The sequence below is a fragment of the Orcinus orca genome, chromosome 18, assembly GCF_937001465.1.
Source record: "Orcinus orca chromosome 18, mOrcOrc1.1, whole genome shotgun sequence".
NCBI classification, from domain to species: Eukaryota; Metazoa; Chordata; class Mammalia; order Artiodactyla; family Delphinidae; genus Orcinus; species Orcinus orca.
Window position 1 is genome coordinate 55641824 of NC_064576.1, and position 25403 is coordinate 55667226.

At 39.1% G+C, this 25403-nt stretch overlaps 1 protein-coding gene across 11 annotated transcripts in view; it reads right to left on the reverse strand.

Moving 5' to 3' along the window:
- Nucleotides 1-25403, reverse strand: part of ENOX1 (ecto-NOX disulfide-thiol exchanger 1) — a 609533-nt gene that overhangs the window by 295794 nt on the left and 288336 nt on the right. For 9 of the 11 annotated variants that reach the window (XM_049701217.1, XM_049701216.1, XM_049701215.1 and 6 more), the window contains one exon: nucleotides 2033-2176. The gene's annotated coding sequence lies outside the window, so the exon portion shown is untranslated. Of the gene's footprint in view, nucleotides 1-256; nucleotides 310-2032; nucleotides 2177-25403 lie in introns of those variants that run through there. The other 2 variants (XM_049701211.1, XM_049701219.1) reach the window with 2 other exon arrangements.

Consider the following 25403-nt stretch of genomic DNA (forward strand, 5'->3'; position numbering starts at 1 on the left):
CAGCGTTGAAGAATGATAGGGGGGAAGAGAATGGCACCCAGAGTTAAAAACTGGGGTCCAGGCCCGGCCCCACCATTTGCTCAACTCTGCCCATTTCAGCACGCTCAACTCTCACCGGCGACCCTCTGGTCTGGGCAATTCGGGTCCTCCTCTGCAGGGACAGGCAAAGGAGGTTTGAATTTGGTTATCACGTCAACTGGGGACTGGGTGGCGGGGTGCTGCTGGTCTTTAGTTCCTTGAAGGCAGGGCTACTAACCTTTCCACTGATCAAATCCATGGGCTGATCTTGCATCACAGAGAAGTATCTCCCTGCAAATGTCAATAGTGGCCCCACTGAGAAACAACAATAGATGATTTTTCATGTTCCTGCAACCTGTCTGTATTCTCAAACTTAAGTGGAATGTAGAGAACCTAAGAGACTCAGAACAAAACTGTGGGGATCAATAAATTTGTGGACTGTACAATTTCACAGGAACGGTTCAGAAAAATGGGTTTCTCTCTCCTGAAGAGAAAAAGGATGACTTGAGACTTAAGTCTATGATGATACAGGGGGCCTCCGACTATATATTCTGTCTCCATAACAGAAGAAATAAAGTGCCACGCGAGGACGTCGGGAAACACTTAGGTTTTCTAGACAGTGAGGTTTCTAAGAAAGGAGAATCTGTATTAGGATTCAAAGGGAAAGTGGATACCTAGGTATAAAGGTCTGAAAACAAATAGCTTCTCATTGGTTTCGGACAGTTCAAGTGGGATCTTATTTGCGGACTAGGGAAGAACATTTAGGTAACTTCTCAAGTCCTTTCTAGCACCTCTTTTTCCGTCAGACACTTGTTACATCTCTGCACACCATAACATCCTACCAAGCTGACAGACTGGAGAGTTAAAGATGAGACACAACCTCCCATCCGTCCTCTCCCCCAATATGTATGTACCACATGCCTCACCCTTCAAAGTGAATCAATCATGGGGCCCAGCAATGAAGGGTGCAGTGGGAAAACTGGAATCTAGCCCAGCACTGCAGTGAAATCTACTTTGATTTCTCAGTAAGAGAAGTTAAAAAAAAAAAAAAAAAACCCACAGTAGAGGGCCATTACAGGAGAAAACATTTGTCACTGTGGACAGAATAAAAGTCCAACCGAATGAAATAAAAGTCTGTGGGAAAAGACATGTCATTCTAGGGAAAGTACTCTGTTCCTTCTCCCTTGCTCTTCACTTAGTTTTTATCCACTCAGTGAGCCAAGCTTTATCTGCTCTCTTGCTCATTTTTCCATCTATGAAAGATGAGTGGATTAATTTCAGCCTTTAGGTAGGTCTTTGTCAGAAAGCACTTTCAGAGTAAAAGTGGTTTACTTGGTACCATCTCAGAAGCAGAACACGCACTTCCAAAATAAAATGCTTGCTTTGCTAGCAAGCTCTGTCTTTAAGTAGCAACAATACTGTTAGTGATTTTTCGAGTTGTTAACGCACACACATTAAACAACCACCACCATCACCCTGTTCTATCCTAATCAATCATAGGGTGAGGACCCCTTGGCAGAGCTAAATGAAAACATTCTGGCTACTGAGATTTTATAATTTGAAAAATGTCATAATGATAACACTAGTTGATATTGACAAATGCAGTCTTGATTTTCAATGTTTCAAAATATAATTTATCAGCGAGGTCTTAGCTAATTGAAAGTACTTAACAAAATCTGATATATGTAGACACTCAATATAAATGTACTGGATCTGTTCAGTTAGAATTTATGAACACAGAAATAAAACTTGTTTTAAGCCAACGTGGGGGATATATTTTATTTCTAATATCCTTGTAACATCCCACAGAGTATCTAATAGTAAGTATGAGAAGGATCATATCAAATTTCTTCTCATTTATATCCATCTCCCAATGAAATCAAAGGATTACAATCTGTGCATAACCTACTTCCACAGTTCTTATTGCAATAGGGTATGACTATTACCCATTTAAAAAATAGCCCTCAAAATTAACAATAACTTCAGTGAGACAAATGGAAAAATTAACACAAACCTTAAGCCCTCCAGGAGATCAGAAGACAAATGTGTTCTTTGGGAACTTGACTGAAACAAGGTATTCACACAACTCTTTTAAATGGAAGCTGTTCACAAAGGAAGTCCCATGGAAGACACTGTAGCTCTGACATGCCAGATGCTTCTGGAAGGAGAAAAAAAGCACACCATTAGGATGTGTCCAAAGCACCATGACTGCCAGTACCGGCCACTGTGGTCAGAAAGTGCTGTAGTAGCACCTACCGCTATTATTAAGATAACAGTATGAATTGCTATTCCTTTTGTACCCCCAGATCTTCTTACGCATAAATGACAGGGTGGATGGTAATCTTTCAGCATTGTGTTTAGAAACTTCTAAAGGCCAGCAGTATTTTATAACCAAGCGAACTCTGCTTTTCCCCTTATTTAACCAGACAAGGGTTGAAGGACGGTGCTCAGGGTATGAGCATGAAGGCGGGAACACTACTTTTCACTGAGAACCCACCAGCTGTGAGGCACTGGGCACAGACTCTTTACTCTGAACGATGGCCCTGCAATTAGAGGGCACTGGCCCCATTTTCCAGATAAGAAAGCTAAGGCACAGATTCCTGAAGTCAGGTTTACAGCCCAGGCATCAAAGCCTAAAAGGCCTCAGGGCTGACTCTCCCCCTCATTTCACTCTGTGGTCTGTGTGATTTAGAAAAATATTTCACTTGGTGCAGCCACTATGGAGAACAGTAAGAAGCTTCCTTCAAAAGCTACAAATAAAGTTACCATATGATCCAGCAATCCCACTCCTGGGCATGTATCCAGAAAATAAGGAAACTCTAATTCAAAAAGATACATGCACCCCAATGTTCATAGAAGCACTATTTACAATAGCCAGGATATGGAAGCAACCTATGTGTCCCTGGACAGATAAATGGATAAAAAGATGTGGCACATACATACTATGGAATATTACTCAGCCATATAAAGGAATGAAATAATGCCATTTGCAGCAACATGGATGGACCTAGAAATTATCATACAAAGTGAAGTCAGTCGACAGAGAAAGACAAATATCATATGATATCATTTATATGTGGAATCTAAAACAAATGATACAAAAGAACTTATTTACAAAACAGACATAGACTCACAGACATAGAAAACAAACCTATGGCTACCAAAGGGGGGGGGAGGGATAAATTAGGAGTATGGGATCAACAGATACACACTACTATACATAAAATAGATAAACAACAAGGACCTACACTATAGCACAGGGAACTATATTCAATATCTTGTAAAACTATAATGGAAAATAATCTGAAGAAGTATATATACAACTAAATCACTTTGCTCAACACCAGAAACTAACACATCATTGTAAATCAACTACACCTCAATAAAAAAAGAAAAATATTCCATAAACAGAAATATTATTGACAAGAGAAGAGGTAATGCTGCAATATACTAAAGTAACTCACATACTACTAAATTGATCAAGAAAATTCCTCTCCTCATTTGCTTTAGTTTTATATCAGACATTGTTTTATTGAGTCAGGCCCCACAGAAATACAGATAGCCAACTTTAAGCAGTGCACTTCCTCTCCCACCTTCCTCCTTATGCAAAGAGAGCTCTTTGGAAACCCAGTGGTGCCCATGGGTTGCAGGGCAGGTTTGTGTGCTGTGTGACATCAAGGAGATAGCAATGCAAACGGCCCATCTTCCTCTGATGCCCCCATGTGACCCACAGTGCCTTCATCGTCCCAGTGAAGGAGAACATCACCTTTCCCTAAGGGGAATGGCATCCCTGATGCAACCACGAATAGAGCCTGCATCTTCTGTGGATGTCTCTGAGTGACAGGACTGCATCTCCTTGTAGCTATATCCATCTTAACAGCTAAAGGGTGGCTGACAAGTCTCGGCAGGGCTCCATCTAGGTTTCCGTTCTTATTTTTAGTCAAAAATCTACGTGTTTTGGGTTGTTCCACTGCCAACAGCTTGCTCTCCACCAGCTGTCCCAGCACCCACTCTTACAGCATGTTTCAGGGTCACTGCCCACCAATCAATCACTTCAAAATTCCCCTCAACGTGCCAGCTTTTAATGCCATAGCCTTCTGTGTGAGCCTTGGAACTTCTAGGTCATAACCACACTATACTTGGGAAGCTCCTCGGAAAGGCTAGAGAAGGATAAAGCAGGAAGGTCACATGTAACTTTTAAAACATTTTATTTTAATTTAGGCAACAAAAGCTTAAGGCATGAATAAAGAAACAAGGAAGAACAATCGATAGAGTTTTCAGAGCTCTGCAGAACTGGAGCCTAGGATTATTACGTGGGGAAAGAAAAAAAAGAGAACAGAGCCAAACAGAGCCAGTTTATCTTTGCATAAAAGAAGGAAGAAGAGCTTGACAAACAGGGAATGAAAATATCTGGACCATGGACTCTTAACCTAAATGATGGGAATACAAAATGAATAGAAACTCTTCTTAAAATCTCACATACTAGCTTTCTGATTTCCTCACATCCCTTAAAAACAAAGTTTCAGGTGGTATGCCTAAATGTGTACCCTGTTTCCCATAAAACCTCGATGGTAATTTCCAAACATCCACTCAACCACTATTTACTGTACACTTTTTTGCATACTTCTTTTATTTTTAAAATTTTTATTGAAATATAGTTGATTTATAATGTGTTAGTTTCAGATATAGAGCAACATGATTCAATTATACATATATGTATATAAATATATATATTCTTTTTTACATTCTCTTCCATTATAGGTTATTACAAGATATTGAGTGTAGTTCCCTGTGCTATACAGTGGGTCCTTGTTAGTTATCTATTTTATATATAGTAGTGTATGTTTTTTTTTTTTTCCCCCGGTATGTGGGCCTCTCACTGTTGTGGCCTCTCCCGTTGCGGAGCACAGGCTCCGGACACGCAGGCTCAGCGGCCATGGCTCACGGGCCCAGCCGCTCCGCGGCATGTGGGATCTTCCCGAACCGGGGCACGAACCCGTGTCCCCTGCATCGGCAGGCGGACTCTCAACCACTGCGCCACCAGGGAAGCCCAGTAGTGTATGTATTTTAATCCTGAACTCCTAATTTATCCCTCTCCCCCTTTCCTCTCTGGTAACCATAAATTTGTTTTCTGTGTCTGTGAGTCTATTTCTGTTTTAAAAATAAGTTCATTTGTATCCTTTTTTTAGATTCCACATATAAGTGATATCATATGATATTTGTCTTTCTCTAAGCCAGACAGAGAATGACAAATATCATAGTTCATACTTCTGAGTCAGTCAGTATGTCAGAAAATTCCAGGAACACTGATAAAAGCAAGATAGCCTTTCCCTCAAGCATGTTACTGCTTTGGAAGCGGATGCAACGTGGACATCAAAAATTATGAGAAGGTGGTACTAATACGTGTTTGAAAGAATGGGGTCTGGACCAGACTGCCTAGGGCTGTTGTTGCTTCATCACTAACTAGCTGTATGATCTTGGGCAAGATATTTAAACTCTTTAACCTTGGCTTCCTCATCTGCAAAATGATATACTTCCCACGTAGGCTGCTGTGAGCATTAAGTAAGATAACCTATACAAACTGCTTGGCACAATAAGGGGTGCATGGTAAGAACTCATCAATTGTTAGGAAGGAGTGGTAGTGCTGTTATATAACACAGCGTGCTGATGTCAGTGAGGGAGAAAGTGCTCTGAAACTTTGAAAGGGTTGGCGATCCTCTTTCTCAGGAATGAGGGCAATCTAGAAGGCTTCAGTAAGGAAGGTAGCATTCAAGATCAACCATAACTAAACACACACAAATAATTAGGCTTTCACAGAAATCCTCTAATGATAATTGAAAAGCTAGAAAATGAGCTACTTTCGAAAAAAAATAGGTCCATGAAATCAGACATTATTTTCCAGGATTTGGTGTGAAAGTAGATATCTACCATAATGACATAGCCAGGGAACGATACAAAGAAGAAAATCTATGTACTGCTACCAAGAAAGATACAATATCCCACTGGGTCCTGTTCTATTCAACTGTAATCCAAAATGACACCAGGGCTTTTTAATGGAATTGGCAAGCTCTGGGCACACCATTTTTAAACTTAGCCTCAAATTTAAGTCACAGGGCTTGTGACTCAAATCTCCAATGTGACCTTTACAGGGTATTGTTCAAGGAAACATGCCTGTCACTGCTCAGAGAAACTATACACCCTTTTGTCCCGGAAAGTATGATGAAAAGATGCACTATATTTTTATAAGCACAGAGCCACAAAAGGATTCCGACTTTGATTCTCCAGAAGCAATGAAAACAAAGACTCTATTTGATTTTGTATCATTCATGTAGAAATGCTGTCTTATCACATTAATGAGCATTCCTATTTCCCCCATATTCTGGACTTTATTTGATTCAAAAGAAGCTTGGCAGGAATCTCGTCATTTATGGATTTAAAATATAATGCCTCTGACTAACTCCCTCTTTCAGGGGCTTACTGAGCCACGCTACTTGTCTTTGTCAGACCCATAGGATATTGTACTGAACAGTAGAGCTAAAAGCACACAGTGACTTGAATTCTCTCACCCCTTCTCTGCTTCCCAGCCCTGGGAGGTCCTGCTTAAAGAGAGGGACCTTGCAAAAGACGTGGTGTCATCATTCCTTTCTCACCCTTCTTTATCCCTTCCACTGAATTAGGAAACCCTATCAACTCCTCTTCCCATTCATCCATCTCATGACATCACATTTCATGTACTACCATATGCTTTTTGCTGGTGTTCCTTCTTGTAGCTCATCCTACAAACAGTCAAAAGATTTGGCATCTTGTTTGACTGGTCGATGGTGGTGAGAAATAAATATCAGAATAAAAAAAATGAAAGAATGAATGCATAAATGAAATATTTTTTAAAATGTAACTCTAACTATATTCAACCACAACTCAAGAACTTACCGCGGCTCCCTATTTTCTTAAGGGTCAGATCTACATCCTCATTAGGAATACCTGTTCCCACCACCCTCTCTAACCTTAAAACAGACTATTTATGACCCAAACCCTTGGGTCAATTAGAAATAGTTTGCTCATTATATTATAGTGAATCTCAACTAAGGATGCATCGTTAATTCCCCAGGTCAACTAAATTGGAATCACCAGAGGAAAGTCCTCACTCTGCATTTTTAAAATGCTCCACAGGTGATTCAGATGTACATCACTTGTTAGGAACTGCTGCTGTGTCTCCTCCTCCTCTAGGTGTATGAACCCACCTAGCATAGCACATGGAAGCCTCACCTTTTCTTTTAATACATTTATTTATTTATTTATTTATTTTTGGCTGCATTGGGTCTCTGTTGTCGCGCACGGGCTTCTCACTGTGATGACTTCTCTTGTTGCGGAGCACCGGCTCTAGGCGCACGGGCTTCAGCAGTCGTGGCTCGCGGGCTCTAGAGCGCAGGCTCAGTAGTTGTGGCGTGCGGGCTTAGTTGCTCTGGGGCATGTGGGGGAAGCCTCACCTTTTCAGTGAATCTTCCTAGGCCATAACAATATTCCATCCCTTCTCTAGTTTCTCATCATAGAGTTAAAACATTTCAAACTAGAAAGGATCTTCCATTGATTCTCTTGATTGACTCTGTACTAGTATTCACACCCTTGTGTAATCCCCTCTCCTTCCCCACCTTGAGTGTGGGCTACACCTAGTGTCTTCTGATGAACAGAGTATGGCAGAAGGGATGGGAAGTGACCTCTCTCTTGCCCTGACTCTAATGACGCCAGCTGCCATGTTGTGAAGTGCTCTATGGAGAGGACCATTTGGCAAGGGACCGAGGCCCTCAGTCCACCCACCTGTCGGGAACTGAACCCTGCCAACAGCCACTGAGGGAACGTGGAAATGGATGCTGCCCCAGTTGAGAGGGGTGAACTTCAGATCCTGCCCCATTTGTAATAACTGTGCGTCTGGCCAACACCTTGATTGAAGCCTTGTGAGAGACCATGAGCTGGAAGGACCCCTCTAAGCCACGGCCAGATTCCTGACTGTGATGGTTAATGTTATGTGTCAATTTGGCTAGGCCACAGTACCCAGACATTTGGTCAGACACCAGTGAGATGCTGCTATGAAAGTATTTTTTAGATGAAATTAAGATTTAAATCAGTAGACACTGAGTAAAGCACATTATCCTGTGTAATACTGGTGGGTCTCATCCAGTCAGATGAGGGCCTTAAAAGAAACTAAGCTGAGATCTCCCAAGAAAGAGGCACTATGCCTGCAGACTGCCTTTGAACTTGAGCTGAAACATGAACTCTTTCTTGGATCTCCAGCCTGCCCTGCAGAGTTTGGACTTGCCAGCCCCCATAATCACGTGAGCTAATTCTTTGAAATAAAGTTCTCTATAAAATAGATGGGTAAAGATATATACCTGCATATCTCCCTATATTTGTGTGTATATATATATATTTGCGTGTATAGATATATACACTACACACACACACACACACACACACACACACAAACACCCTGTTCTGTTTCTCTGGGGAATCTGCTAAGTTTCAGGGTAATTTGTTAAGCAGCAATACACAGCTAATATGAGACTCCTCCCCCTCCACAGCACTATTACTTCTTAAATTCCTCTCTAATTAGGGCCTTCAAGCTCTGTCAAGGTAGGCACCATGTTCACCATGCTTGCAACCAAACCTACAGCTCCCAGTATTGTGCCTGGTATATGGCAGGTGCCCAATACATATTTGTAAAATAAACTAGTCAGTGATAAAGCGTTAGCAGCAGTGTCTTCCTATAACCAATAAATAAATAAAAACAAAAAACCAAATACTAAACAAAACAAAAAACAATGGAACAATTCCCCAACTAAGATTCTTACTGTCTACAAGTACAGGTACCTTCACAAGAGGTACAAATCAGTGTGAAATTTTTAAGGTGACACATATATCCCTTTACTAGTGAGCAAAAAAGTAAAGATGAGGAGAACTGAGACACATTTGGAGACTGGAGTGGAGATTTTATGGAGCTGGAGAATAAGACTAGAGTGTGAATTCCAGAAAAACACATGTGAAGTTTTGGTGACTGGCTTAGAGCTATTGGAAGTGTTTTTGTTTCAGGTGGATGTTGACTAGGAGTGTGTTTTTGAAGATAAATGTGGCATCAGCGTTCAGAATAAGAAAAAAAAAAGGAGAGGACTACTGCTAACAGAGTGAATTAGAGAGATAGGCGTGAAAATATAAAGGAAGGCCCAGATGGAAGAAAAAGCAGAGAATACAGGAAATTCCGTGAATTAGACGGAATTCATGATAAAAGAGAAGAAACAGTCAAAGATTATAAGAAAATTTTAAGCCTGGGTTTGGCAAAAATTGTAAGAACACTGACAGAATGTGGAAATTCAAGGGGGGGAAAACTGCTGTGTGTCTCCATGCCCAGGAGGGTAGAAAGCAATAATCAAAGCGGCTTTTAAGATTTAGAAAAGTCACATTCCTTCCTATGATTATGAATATTGAAAACTCAAGGTCTGATAAATCCTCAAAGATCAGTACGGAATAGCAAAGACTACGTCCTCAATTTTTTCAACTGGGATGTAATTTACATACAGTACAACACACAGATTTTAAGTGTACATTTCAGTGAGCTCTGTCAAATGTAACCAACACAATAGTTAAGATAAAGAGCATTTTCATCACTCCAGAAAGCTCCTTTCCAGTCAAGCCCTTCCAAATGAGGAGTTCTGGTTTCTATCACCATTGATATCTTTGCCTATACTTGAACTTCATATATATAGAATCATACATTCTAAGTTATTTTTTTTGTCTGGCTTCCTTTGCACAACACAGTGATTATGTATTATTAATTTTGTATCCTGCAACTATCATTCTTTTTATATATCACTGCATTCTATTCCTAATTGTGGGTTAAATATTTTTGTGTCCATGGTCATGACAGGTATCAGTGTGTATTTCTTTAATAGTGTCCTTATCAGAACTTGGTATTAAAGTAGTACAGATCTCAGAAAATGACTTAGGAAGTGTACTACTCTATTTTCTGTATTTACCTAAGATTAATATTATTTCTTCCTCAAATATTTGAAGGAATTCATTAGTAATACCATCTGGATCTGGAGGGTTTTTTCTGTTTTTTTTAGTTGTTGCTGTGGGAATGTTCAAGTCAATCAATTAATTCAACAAATACAGAGCTAGTCTTATTTTCTATTTCTTCTTGTAACAGTTTTAGTTGATCTTTGTCTTACTAAACAAGAAATTTTGTCAACTTCATCTAAGATGATTTTGTCTCTTACTACTTCTCACACCCTAAAATAACAGTTCCTGCACTTATTTTTTTCCTTTCCACTTCACTTGACTAAACTAGATCCACCTCTCTAGGTTTCCTTTCTTGATATATTCAGATTAATGTTATTTTTTTCCTCTTCTGTGAGCTTCTCCAGTCCTTACTAATTTAATCTTGTACTGCCTTGTATTTTCCATTATCTTTCATTAGTTTATTTTACCTCTGAAAATAGATTATAGAATTCTTGAAAACAGAAATTATACCTTAAACTTCATTGTTCCCCATAGCAACTAGCATACTCATTGAACATTAAATAAATATTTATGAGATTACTGATTTTTCCACTCTGTGGGTTAGTTTAAACATCTACTGTGGATGAGTCTGGAGCACCTTATATAGTGCCAGGAAGCATGAAGTGTTAAAAAATAATGATAGTGGGCTTCCCTGGTGGCGCAGTGGTTGAGAGTCCGCCTGCCGATGCAGGGGACACGGGTTTGTGCCCCGGTCCGGGAAGATCCCACATGCCACGGAGCGGCTGGGCCCATGAGCCATGGCCCCTGAGCCTGCGCGTCCGGAGCCTATGCTCCGCAACGGGAAAGGCCACAACAGTGAGAGGCCCGCGTACCGCAAAAAATAAATAAATAAATAAATAATGATAGAAACAAGAAACTAATATTGGGCATGTCAAAAGGCATAGGAGCCAACCTGAAAGAACTTCCAATGGCCAAAACTGGAAAAATTTGAGAAACAAAACAAATAATTATAGTACCAGACCATATAACCCAAAGGAAAAAAAAATAGTATGAGTTCAGAATCCTATAAATGATGATTGAATAAATAAATAAATGGGAGAGAAGAGACTAGTCTTCCTTACAGACTAGGTAGAAAATGTAGAGCGTATGTACGCTTCAGCAGTACATGGGATTAAAGTGAGAAAGATGAAGACATGGCTCCCAGGAAGACTAATGGAAGACAAGATGCCTAGATAACAGCTGCTCCAGTCTGGGACAGCAGGAAGTATCTAGGAAAAGGGAGTATTGCAAAGAAGCTGAAAGTACTTAAGGATGCCATAAAGACAGATTATGGAAAGAAAAATAAAAACAATTAGAAACTCTAGGAAAAACAAATAGCTACAAAAAATAAGGCAATGTAATCACAGTATACTACTTCAGTCAGCAGTGAATAATAATGCTTACATACTCATAATAATTTTTTGTCGAGGTTTTTAACCTTTAGAGTCAATCTACTGACAAAACGCTGAAGTCTTAATATGATTAAAAAGAGAATATAAATGATATCAACCTTAGTAGTGTAAAATTAAAAGCACAAGTGAGCAAAACTAGAAAATATTAAAGGGAGAAGTTACGGAAAGGGTAATAATCTCATCTTATAAGGTAAGAATTCATTAGATACTGCCTGTAGTTAATAAGATAGAAATATAGGAATAAATATATTATTTAAAAATATGTAGGTAACAAAAGAAGAACTAAAAATGGTAGTATAGGGCTTCCCTGGTGGCACAGTGGTTGAGAGTCCGCCTGCCGATGCAGGGGACGTGGGTTCATGCCCCGGTCTGGGAGGATCCCACATGCCGCAGAGCGGCTGGGCCCGTGAGCCATGGCCACTGGGCCTGCGCGTCTGGAGCCTGTGCTCTGCAGCCGGAGGGGCCGCAGCAGTGGGAGGCCCGCTTACAGCAAAAAAAAAAAAAAAAAAAAAAAGATACTATATTGAGAGTGGGACAGTAGTAGTACAAATAATCTAGATCCTTATTTATCATAATAGTAAGTCAATATATTAATATCTAAATTTGACAAATCAACAAATGGTGATTATACAAGTACACAAACACACACATGATACAGCCAATATCACAAATATATTTAGAGCTACAGCAGCAAAAGTATAAACAGAGAAACATACAAAAGAATTATAAGCTTTTCTCTGTGCTGGGGGTGAGGTCCATTTCATTATAGGCGTACTGTATCTTTCAATTTTTAAAAGTATATATATATATATATATACATATGTATATGTATATATATGCATTTGATTGATAAAATTAAATATTTTTGAAATATTAAACATTTTGAATGTGAAACATTTATTAACATTTAAAAAAATCTATCTGGAAATCATCCCATTAGACTATGCTTCATAGTGTACCCCTTAGCGTTTAAATAATGGTATTTTAGAAATTAAAATAGTCCATTTTAAAGTCTCAAACAGAAATGTCTTCTACAAATCCTATCTTATGGCAGGCCATATCACAGAACTATTTCAGAATACAGGACAAAATAGCCTACTTTAGGGACATTAGGTGTTGATGAAATTTAAAAACTGTGGTTAAAATATTTATGAAAAATATATGAGGTGGGTAAAGGCCTGTCCTTCATGACTCTTCATGATGGCATCTGACACATATCAGAGAAAAAGGGGCACCTTGGTCTCTCACTCACTAATACAACAATGAAAAACTCCTTCAGCTGGAGCCATCCTGAAATACCCTGAGTCTGTCATTTATCCCCTCTGTGATTGCCAATATATGAAACGACAGTGTCCATCAGAATCAGGGTTTGTGAACTACATCCCTGACATTCATTTCTAGGTGACAATACCTCCACTATCAAACATGATAAAGCTCAAAAGACTTCAGGCATTGTAGAACACCACAGAATCTATGCCACTTGAAATCGGATGTGCCTGATGTGGCAAGAATTTGAAATTTCTGGATATAATAAACTACTCTGTGATACAGATTTTGGAAAAAGTAAAAATGAAGTGAAAAACATTAAAAGGAGACAAATGTCAAAATATGAAAGATTGTAGAGTCTGTGGATGGTATTCTCATTCATCTTCAAATTTCCTTTGCTCCATGTCCAAACATTTCAAATAAAGAATTTTTCCAGTATCATTTGATACAGGCAAACATCTGAAATTCAACAGCAGACTTTAAATAATTCCCATCTTGTAGGAGCTTTAAAAATGAATGCTGGCTTGCTTTTCCTAAAGAAAAAAAATATGCAGGCTTCTTTTTCCCCCTTCCTGAATGAGAATTTTCCAGCTGCTGCTAAGTTTCCAGACATATGTTCTCAGGGTTGGAGAGTCCTACCACATGTATATTCTTTTTTAGCAAAAATTAGGGCTTGGAAAGGTTGACAAGTAGTAATGGACTTCAGATATCCGTTGGAAGTCTTTATGGGAAGAGTTTACCTGTGTGTGTGTGTGCGTGTGTGTCTGTGTATACATATACACATACATCTAGAAGAGGGAAGTCACCAAAATGTTTTTGCAATGGAATAACAACCAAAAAAGTAAATAATATATAAATTTTTTAAGATCCCCTTCCTATGAATGAAATCAGAGCTTAAAGAGCCTTGAGATCGTGGCATGTGAATTTTCACCAGCCTTCTAGAATCAGGAAAGAACAAGATGTTGCCACCCTGCCTGCCTGCACTGCCTTTCTGAAGCATTCACATGTAGCGATGGTTGTTACTAACATTATAATTACTACGCAGTCCTTTTAAGTTCTAGATAAGTTTTAAGTCCTAGATAAGTTCCAGGAGAGCGAGTTCCATGTCTAATTTACTACGGTATCCCATCTTCTGGAAGAGGATCTGACATATAACAGGTATTTTGTAAATTCTGTGCATTAATAACAACCTTCGAATTTTATTGTCTTTACAGAGAAAGGAGCAAGTCAAAGTGAAAATGCTTTGCAAATTCTCAAACACTCTAAGATGCCAGTGATAGCTGGCGCTATTCTGCATAATCCAACCCCCTGTTGGGGACAGCTCCTAAGGGCTCTGACAAAGCCATTCCCTGCACTTTGAATTCTAATACTGGGCTATAAAAATATGTGCACCTACAGAGGTGAGAGACAGAATCATGCAGTTGTTTGGAGTATAAACTCTGGAACCAGGCTGCCTGGGTTCAAATTCCACCTCTGCAACTGACTTACTGGCTGTATGACCTTAAGCGAGTTACTTCTCCTCTCTATACTTTGTTGGCTCATCTGTCAGTTGGGAGATAACAGTACCTACCTTACATGGCTGTTGTGAGAATGAAGTGGGTTACTTTACATAACTCATTGAAAGAGGGCCTGGCACACAGAAAGCATTAAGTAGTGTTGCTGGTGCTGATGTTACTATTCCTATTATTGGGTTTCGCCAAAAAGTTCGTTCGGGTTTTTCCATAACATGAAAGACCCCCAACGAACTTTTTGTCCAACCCAATACTACAGGGAAGTGGAAAAAATATGAGGAAATTAGGTCATGTCCATACTGTGATTTTTAAAAAATTTTCTACCAGTGCCATACAAGGATAGAGTTTATATTCCTGAATTCCTCTAAATAGTCAACTTGATGCCCTATTCCACATATTTAGCTCCTTAAAGAGCCCAGTGGAACTACAGCTTAGTAAGGTATATGTGTTGGATAAAACATGGATATTAGTTGAAGCATTTAATCATGGAGGCAGCTCCAGGATCTCTGTTCACCCTGGGCGTGTTTTTCAAAGCACACGGCTGAATGTGTTTTCTCTTTCATGAAGGCCTTTTAAAATGATGTGGACAAGACAAGCTTCTTTATACATAAAACTATTTTAATTTTTACTGAGATTTGCTTTAGGAACGTTCTTAGTGTTGGTAAGCTGACACATTATCTGACAGCAATTTCATTCAGAAGAGTTTAGTTTATGATTATTGTACACATGATGGAGTTTGTGCAGTTATATTTATATTGACTCTTCGCTCCATTAGTACTGAAATCCAGATGTCACTTGACTTCAATGCAAACATATCAGATTGACCTGAATTTTTCCAGAGACTTAAAAGGAAAATCCCAAACAAAACAACACGCCACTTCTGAATCACACTGTGCTGTGAGCAAGACCTTTCAGTTAAAACTTACTAAAATTAGGTCAAGGGGTTCTCTTGGGGGGAGAAAAAAGTAGTTTGCCAAAGAAATTCTAAAATTCCAAAATAAAGCATAAAGCAATATGCCATTTCACTGATTCTTATTTATGCTTTTACAGTGCTTTGGGAAATGTCAGACCATTGGTCTGCATCATTTCATCTCCCTGGAGGGGAAAAAACTGTCACCAGCAGCTGCTGCTTCATCTATAATAATCTTGCAGGTTTGTTCTAAGAGATTCCCCAGAAATTTCTTTCCCATGGGTGACCATGCTAGTACCCTAGGGTAAAGCTTAGAACTGTGTGTGTGTCTGTGTGAGTGTGATTTATCTATTTATTTGTACTTTTATAAGATCAGGGTGAGCTTTTCTATTACTAGGAGGTCCAAAGATGGCTACTCAGATTTAAACCACTGCAAACAGTTACTTAAAAATCTTTCTAGCAACTAACTCCTGAACAATCATCAACAGGAAGACACCGGAACTCAGCAAAAAAGATACCCAACATCCAAAGACAAAGAAGAAGCCACAATGAGACAGTAGAAGGGGCGCAATCACAATATAATCAAATCCCAAAACTGCTGGGTGGGTGACTCACAAAATGGAGAACAGTTATATCACAGAAGTCCACCCACTGGGGCGAAGGTTCTGAGCCCCATGTCAAGCTTCCCAACCTGGGGGTCCAGCAACGGAAGGAGGAATTCCTAGAGAATCAGACTTTGAACGCTAGTGGGATTTGATTACAGGACTTTGACAGGACTGGGGGAAACAGAGACTCCACTCCAGGAGGGAACACACAAAGTAGTGTGTGCATCAGGACCCAGGGGAAGGAGCAGTGACCCCATAGGAGACTGAACCAGACCTACCTGCTAGTGTTGGAGGGTCTCCTGCAGAGGCGGGGGGTGGCTGTGGCTCACCATGAGGACAAGGACACTGGCAGCAGAAGCTCTGGGAAGTACTGCTTGGCGTGAGCCCTCTAAGAGTCTGCCATTAGCCACACCAAAGAGCCCTGGTAGGCTCCAGTGTTGGGTTGCCTCAGGCTAAACAACCAACAGGGAGGGAACCCAGCTCCACCCATCAGCAGACAGTGGATTAAAGTTTTACTGAGCTCTGCCCACCAGAGCAACAGCCAGCTCTACCCACCACCAGTCCCTCCCATCAGGAAACTTGCACAAGCCTCTTAGACAGCCTAATCCACCAGAGGGCAGAAAGCAGAAGAAAGAAGAACTACTTCCTGCAGCCTGTGGAACAAAAATCACATTCACAGAAAGACAGACAAGATGAAAAGGCAGAGGGCTATGTATCAGATGAAGGAACAAGATAAAACCCCAGAAAAACAAGTAAATGAAGTGGAGATAGGCAACCTTCCAGAAAAAGAATTCAGAATAATGGTAGTGAAGATGATCCAGGACCTCGGAACAAGAATGGAGGCAAAGATAGAGAAGATGCAAGAAATATTTAACAAAGACTTAGAAGAATTAAAGAACAAAGAAACAGAGATAAACAACACAATAAATGAAATGAAAACTACACTAGAAGGAATCAATAGCAGAATAAGTGAGGCAGAAGAAGGGATAAGGGACCTGGAAGACAGAATGGTGGAATTCACTGCTGCAGAACAGAATAAAGAAAGAAGAATGAAAAGAAATGAAGACAGCCTAAGAGACCTCTGGGACAACATTAAACACAACATTCATATTATAGGTGTCCCAGAAGGAGAAGAGAGAGAGAAAGGACCAGAGAAAATATTTGAAGAGATTATAATTGAAAACTTCCCTAACATGGAAAAGGAAATAGCCACCCAGGTCCAGGAAGTGCAGAGAGTCCCATACAGGATAAACCCAAGGAGAAACACGCTGAGACACATAGTAATCAAACTGGTAAAAATTAAGACAAAGAAAAATTATTGAAAGCAGCAAGGGAAAAACAACAAATAACATACAAGGGAACGCCCATAAGGTTAACAGCAGCTGATTTCTCAGCAGAAACTCTACAAGCCAGAAGGGAGTGGCATGATATACTTAAAGTGATGAAAGGGAAGAAGTACAACCAAGATTACTCTACATGGCAAGAATCTCATTCAGATTCGATGGAGAAATCAAAAGCTTTACAGACAAGCAAAAGCTAAGAAAATTCAGCACCACCAAACCAGCTCTACAACAAACGCTAAAGGAACTTCTCTAAGTGAGAAACACAAGAGAAGAAAAGGACCTACAAAAACAAACCCAAAACAATTAAGAAAATGGTCATAGGAACATACATATCGATAATTACCTTAAACGTGAATGGATTAAATGATCCAACCAAAAGACACAGGCTTGCTGAATGGATACAAAAACAAGACCCTATATATGCTGTCTACAACAGACCCACTTCAGAGCTAGGGACCCATACAGACTGAAAGTGAGGGGATGGAAAAAGATATTCCATGCAAGTGGAAATCAAAAGAAAGCTGGAGTAGCAATACTCATATCAGATAAAATAGACTTTAAAATAAAGAATGTTACAAGAGACAAGGAAGGACATTACATAATGATCGAGGGATCAATCCACCCAACATAGGAGCACCTCAATACATAAGGCAACTGCTAACAGCTATAAAAGAGGAAATTGACAGTAAAACAAAAGTAGTGGGGGACTTTAACATCCCACTTACACCAATGGACAGATCATCCAAAATGAAAATAAATAAGGAAACAGAAGTTTTAAATGACACAATAGACCAGATAGCTTTAATTGATATTTATAGGACATTCCATCCCAAAACAGTAGAATACACTTTTTTCTCAAGTGCGCACGAAACATTCTCCACGATAGATCACATCTTGGGTCACAATTCAAGCCTCAGAAAATTTAAGAAAATTGACATCATATCAAGCATCTTTTCTGACCACAAGGCTATGAGATTAGAAATCAATTGCAGAGAAAAAAACGTAAAAAACACAAACACATGGAGGCTAAACAATACGTTACTAAATAACCAAGAGATCACTGAAGAAATCAAAGAGGAAATCAAAAAATACCTAGAGACAAATGACAATGAAAACACGATGATCCAAATCCTGTGGGATGCAGCAAAAGCAGTTCTAAGAGAGAAGTTTATAGCTATACAAGCCTACATCAAGACACAAGAAAAACCTCAAATAAACATTCTAAACTTACACCTAAAGGAACTAGAGGAAGACGAACAAACAAAACCCAAAGTTAGCAGAAGGAAAGAAATCATAAAGATCTGAGCAGAAGTAAATGAAATAGAAACAAAGAAAACAATAGCAAAGATCAATAAAACTAAAAGCTGGTTCTTTGAGAAGATAAAGAAAATTGATAAACCATTAGCCAAACTCATCAAGGAAAAGAGGGTGAGGACTCAAATCAATAAAATTAGAAATGAAAAAGGAGAAGTTACAACAGACACCACAGAAATACAAAGCATCCTAAGAGACTATTGCAAGCAACTCCATGCCAATAAAATGAACAACCTGGAAGAAATGGACAAATTCTTAGAAAGGTATAATCTTCCAAGACTGAACCAGGGAGAAACAGAAAATATGAACAGACCAATCACAAGTAATGAAATTAAAACTGTGATTAAAAATCTTCCAACAGACAAAAGTCCAGGACCAGATGGCTTCACAGGTGAATTCTATTGACATTTAGAGAAGAGCTAACACCCATCCTTTTCAAACTCTTCCAAAAAATTGTGGAGGATGGAAAACTCCCAAACTCATTCTATGAGACCACCATCACTCTGATACCAAAACCAGACAAAGATACTACAAAAAAAGAAAATTACAGACCAATAAAACTGATGAATATAGATTCAAAAATCCTCAACAGAATACCAGCAAACAGAATCCAACAACATATTAAAAGCATCATACACCGTAATCAAGTGGGATTTATCCCAGGGAAGCAAGGATTCTTCAATATATGCAAATCAATCAATGTGATACACCATATTAACAAATTGAAGACTAAAAACCATATGATTATCTCAGTAGATGCAGAAAACGCTTTTGACAAAATTCAACACCCATTTATGATAAAAACTCTCCAGATAGTGGGCATAGAGGGAACCTACCTCAACATAGTAAAGTCCATAAATGACAAACCCACAGCAAACATCATTCTCAATGGTGAAAAACTGAAAGCATTTCCTCTAAGATCAGGAACAAGGCAAGGTTGCCCACTCTCACCACTATTATTCAACATAATTTTGGAAGTCCTAGCCACAGCAATCAGAGAAGAAAAAGAAATAAAAGGAATACCAACTGGAAAAGAAGAAGTAAAACTGTCACTGCTTGCAGATGACATGATACTATACATAGAGAATCCTAAAGATGCCACCAGAAAACTACTGGAGCAAATCAATTAATTTGGTAAAGTAGCAGGATACAAAATAAATGCACAGAAATCTCTTGCATTCCTATACACTAATGATGAAAAATCTGAAAGAGAAATTAAGGAAACGCTCCCATTTACCACTGCAACACAACGAATAAAATACCTAGGAATAAACCTACCTAGGGAGACAAAAAACCTGTATGCACAAAACTATAAGACACTGATGAAAGAAATTAAAGATGATATAAACAGATGGAGAGATATACCATGTTCTTGGATTGGAAGAATCAATACTGTGAAAATGACTACACTACCCAAAGCAATCTACAGATTCAGTGCAATCCCTATCAAATTACCAATGGCATTTTTCACAGAACTAAAAGAAAACAATCTTAAAATTTGTATGGAGACACAAAAGACCCCGAATAGCCAAAGGAGTCTTGAGGGGAAAAAAACAGAGCTGGAGGAATCAGACTCCCTGACTTCAGACTATACTACAAAGGTACAGTAATCAAGGCAATATGGTACTGGCACAAAAACAGAAATACAGATCAATGGAACAGGATAGAAAGCCCAGAGATAAACCCATGCACCTATGGTCAACTAATCTATTATGACAAAGGAGGCAAGGATATACAATGGAAAAAAGACAGTCTCTTCAGTAAGTGGTGCTGGGAAAACTGGACAGCTACATGCAAAAGAATGAAATTAGAACACTCCTTAAAACCATACACAAAAATAAACTCAAAATGGATTGGAGACCTAAATGTAAGACCAGACACTATACAACTCTTAGAGGAAAACATAGGAAGAACACTATTTGACATAAATCACAGCATGATCTTTTTTTATCCACTTCCTAGAGTGAGGGAAATAAAAACAAAAATAAACAAATGGAACCTAATGAAACTTTAAAGCTTTTGCACAGCCAAGGAAACCAGAAACAAGACGAAAAGGCAACCCTCAGAATGGGAGAAAATATTTGTAAATGAAGCAACTGACAAAGGATTAATCTCCAAAATTTACAAGCAGCTCATGCAGCTCAATATCAAAAAAACAAACAACCCAATCCAAAAATGGGCAGAAGACCTAAATAGACATTTCTCCAAAGAAGACATACAGATGGCCAAGAAGCACATGAAAAGCTGCTCAGCATCACTAATTATTAGAGAAATGCAAATCAAAACTACAATGTGGTATCACCTCACACTAGTCAGAATGGCCATCATCAAAATATCTACAAATAATAAATGCTGGAGAGGGTGTGGAGAAAAGGGAACCCTCTTGCATTGTTGGTGGGAATGTAAATTGATACAGCCACTATGGAGAACAGTATGAAGGTTCCTTAAAAAACTAAAAATAGGACTACCATATGACCCAGCAATCCCACACTGGGCATATACCCTGAGAAAACCATAATTCAAAAAGGGTCACGTAGCACAATGTTCATTGCAGCTCTATTTACAATAGCCAGGACATGGAAGCAGCCTAAATGTCCATCAACAGATGAATGCATAAAGAAGATGTGGCACATATATACAGTGGAATATTACTCAGACATAAAAAAAACAAAATGGAGTTATTGTAGTGAGGTGGATGGACCTCGAGTCTGTCATACAGAGTGAACTAAGTCAGAAAGAGAAAAACCAATACTGTATGCTAACACACATATATGGAACTGAAAAAAAAACAAAAACAGTGGTTTGGAAGAACCTAGGGCCATGACAGGAATAAAGATGCAGACATAGAGAATGGACTTGAGGACACGGGGATGGGGAAGGGTAAGCCGGGAAGAAGTGAGAGAGTAGCATTTACATATATGCACTACCAAATGCAAAATAGATAGCTAGTGGGAAACATATAGCCCAGGGAGATCAGCTTGGTGCTTTGTGCCCATCTAGAGGGGTGGGATAGGGAGGGTGGGAGGGAGATGAAAGAGGGAGGGGATATGGAGATATATGTATACATATAGCTGATTCATTTTGTTATACAGCAGATGCTAACACAACATTGTAAAGCAATTATACTCCAATATAGATGTTAAAAAAAAATTACCATATGACCTGGCAATCCCACTACTAGGCATATAACCAGAGAAAACCATAATGCAAGAAGACACATGCACCCCAATGTTCACTGCAGAACTGTTTACAATAGCCAGGTCACGGAAGCAACCTAAATGCCCATCGACAGACAAATGGATAAAGAAGATGTGGTACATATATACAATGGAATATTATTCAGCCATAAAAAGGAACGCAATTGGGTCATTTGTAAAGACATGGATGGACCTAGAGACTGACATACAGAGTGAAGTAAGTCAGAACGAGAAAGGCAAATATTATCGCATATATGTGGAATCCAGAAAAATGGTATAGATGAACTGGTTTGCAAGGCAGAAACAGAGATACAGATGTAGAGAACAAACGTATGGACACCAAGGGGCAAAAGCGGGGAGAGGGGGCAGTGGTGGTGGGATGAACTGGGAGATTGGGATTGCCGTATATACACTAATATGTATAAAATAGATAATTAGTAAGAACCTGCTGTACAAAAGTAAATAAAATAAAATTAATAAAAAAGAATAGCTTGTATGCTATGCATATTTTAGAACAATAAAAAAATAACTTTACCATTAAAAAAAAAATAATCCTTCCAGAATGAAAGAGCCCTGAAAGCTAATTCTAACTTGCTTTCCTTCTGACTGTGCTATACACTTGTAATTACACATGGTATTTGAGGCACTTGTACCATTTTGCACAGTTTCATTCCCAGATTCAAACCTATTCCATCTTGAGAACAAAAGCTGGCAAGAGGCACTCAAGTGATGAGTGAACAAAATGCAGCAGAAAAGCAACAAACTGACATGGAAATGTCATGTGAGTTGCTGAATGGCACGCAGCTCTAAAGTTTACCCAAATATTTTGAAATACTTTGCCAATGAGCATATAATTGACTGAAAGACTTGCCAGCACTGTTCTAGAAATGTCTAACATACTATATAATAAAGAAAACCTTTTACAAAAAAAAGTTTTATGTTAAATTTTTAGAGAGCTTTCAAAACCAGTGTGCTTCCCCTCCCATTTTTGGCCAAGGGAATAATTGTGATATTATCAGCTTTCATATTTTGATGTTCATACTTTCCTCACTGCCTATCACTTGCATTTTTGCATGGCAGTCAAGTAAGTCAATGAACCTAAGCACCTATAACCTAAGAAGTACGAATTTCCTGGCTCAAATTGCTATAAGATTCTAACTCATGAGGTCAGAATCTACCCTCTTATGTGAGCATCATATTCTTCCATTCACCCATCCACCCATCCATACATCCATCTAGTCATCTATCTATCCACCTATCCATTTTTCTAACAAATATTAGTCAAGTAGGTAAGATGTGTCAAGCATTGTGCTGGTTGCCAGAGATATAACGATGAAAAAGACAGAGCTCCTGCCATCATGGAATTTACAGTATAGCTTGGAAGACTCACGGTAAAAGGAATAATAATTATAATTTGTGCTAAGTCCTAGGATAAAGAAAGAAGAGCTGGCTAGATAGGTAATAGAGGGAAAGGTTATAAAGGATTCCTAAAGAAATAGCATTTATCCTGAGGCCTTAAGAATAAGTAGTGCTAGGTCTGAAAAAAATGAAGGGACTTAGGGGCCAGATGGAACAGCACAATGGAGGGTGTGAAGCATTAAAAAGCAAAACAAAACCCTCAAAGGAGGAAGGGCTGGTGTGTAGAGAGCAAGCAGAGAAGTGGCAAGAAATAAGACTAGAGAGATGGGCACAGTTTGGGACTATTCCTGTTTTTGCCCTTCTCCGATTATTTATTGTTTTAATCAACACTGGACAGGGTAACTCTAAAGATACTTCAGGGTAACCCTGAAGTAATAGTAAACAAGAAAAGTATTATTCCATTATTCTTAACACAAACCTCACCTTGCAACCCAGTGAACTGTCTATGACTAAACATGAGCAACTACCCATCTACTCACTCAGGAAATTTGGGGGAGCTTTTAAATGACAGGTCGAGTATCATGACCACACCTCCAAGTGTGATTTATGTTTCCTTTGTGAGACTTATTATAATGAGAAAAAAGTAACACAACAGTAATGAATACATTTAAAATCAATATATAAAAAAGGAGAAAAATCACAAGTACTCCTTCAAGTAATCTTCAACAAGTAAAAGTTCAACTTCAAGTAAATGTTCTCCCTTAGCTGTTGATCACATAGTTTGCAAAACAATAGTTTTCAAGGAAAAATAAGGATCTCAACACTACTATTTAGCATTAATTTATTATATAAACAATTGTTTTCCTAGAATACATCCAAATCTTTAACCATGAAATGCATAGACTAATGCAATGCCTGTTTACATACAGACACATTTATGTACCCATTTGTACGTGCAGATATTTCTCTCTTTGCAGGCAGGGAGAGGAGCAGTAATAATTAGCTTTTATTCTTATATGTCAAATAGAGCAAAAATATCTATTTCATATTCACCTCTAAAGACAAAGAGGTAATTTTGGATTTCAGCTCTTTTTCTTGTTGGATTCTATTAAAATTAAAGTGGAATAAAATAAAATTCAGACCAGTTTTATACGTCCTAAATTTCCAATTGAGATTTTTTTTTTTTTTTCAGTCCTAACTAGTTAGGTCCATCACAGTAAGTCCCTATGGGTAGCTGCTAAATTCCTAAACCAGAAGCAACTATATTTCAGGAACATGTTTCTATCTAATACCAAATATGTTTTTAGCTTAATAAATTAAAAAATCTCTCTCCTATCCTTTCGTTCTTTCCTAAATTCTCTCTTCTCGCTTCACTTTGGCATGTGGACTTGTGGCTGCAGCCCAAACGCATTGGCTGAGAGGGAGTTTTAACTTCAATAGCTGGGAGGGAACAGTGAACAGTATCTGCTAGCCAACGCTCCTCTGCGTTCTCCCCACCCAAGTTCTGGGTTCTGGCCCCATGCAATTCAAACCGCCTGTTCTAATTAACCCTTCCACATTCAGTTGTCTAAAATGATATGCTGAAATCTAGCATATCAAATGGTAGGCCTACTTTGGCTTAATCTGTAGAACTTTCTTATAACCAGAGCTGTCTAATAATGGGACTGTTTACCCTATGAAGTAGTAACGCCCTTTATCTGTGCCTGCTGAGCGCTGGAATATTAGCTGGATAATCACACAACAGAAAACAGAGGTGGATTCCACAGAAAAACATGCCCAGAGGTCCAGCATCCATTACCCTCACCCTCCCCAATCCTAAAATAACCTTGTCATCAGGGCTGAGGCTTCCTGCCTGCCCAGCTGTGGGCTGAGGCCCCCTCCCTTTCAGTAACGAGACCACTCCACAATGGTCACCGGTTCACTGGTGCCTTTCAGATACACGTCTTGTTTCATTTTCATAGCAGAGCCATGCCAGTATTCACAGACAAATTCACGGATGTTCACAGCTTTAATCCACATGTCCAAGGTCACACAACCAGGAATTGGCAGAGCTGGGACCAGAACACAGGTCCTCAGAGTCCCTACAGGTCACTTGCTCTAAAAGGGAAAAGGCTTAGGCAATGTCTCAAAAAGATTCTGGGACTGTGTGCATGAAAATCACTGATCACTGCGGGTGATTTTTTAAATGCATGCTTCTGGATCCCAGCCAAGAGCTAGGAATTCGATTCTCTGGAGGGTGGGGCCAAGAGTCTGCACTTTAACAAGCTCCCTGGGTAACTCTTACTTGCGGTAGAGTTGGTAGACTGCTGCTTTTCTTCCATCTCTAAACTTTCTGCAGGGTTTGTCAGCGTGTCATTAGGAACATTTCTGGGAATTTTTTATTCATCATTTGAGCATCTTATATGAACAAGTCACTGC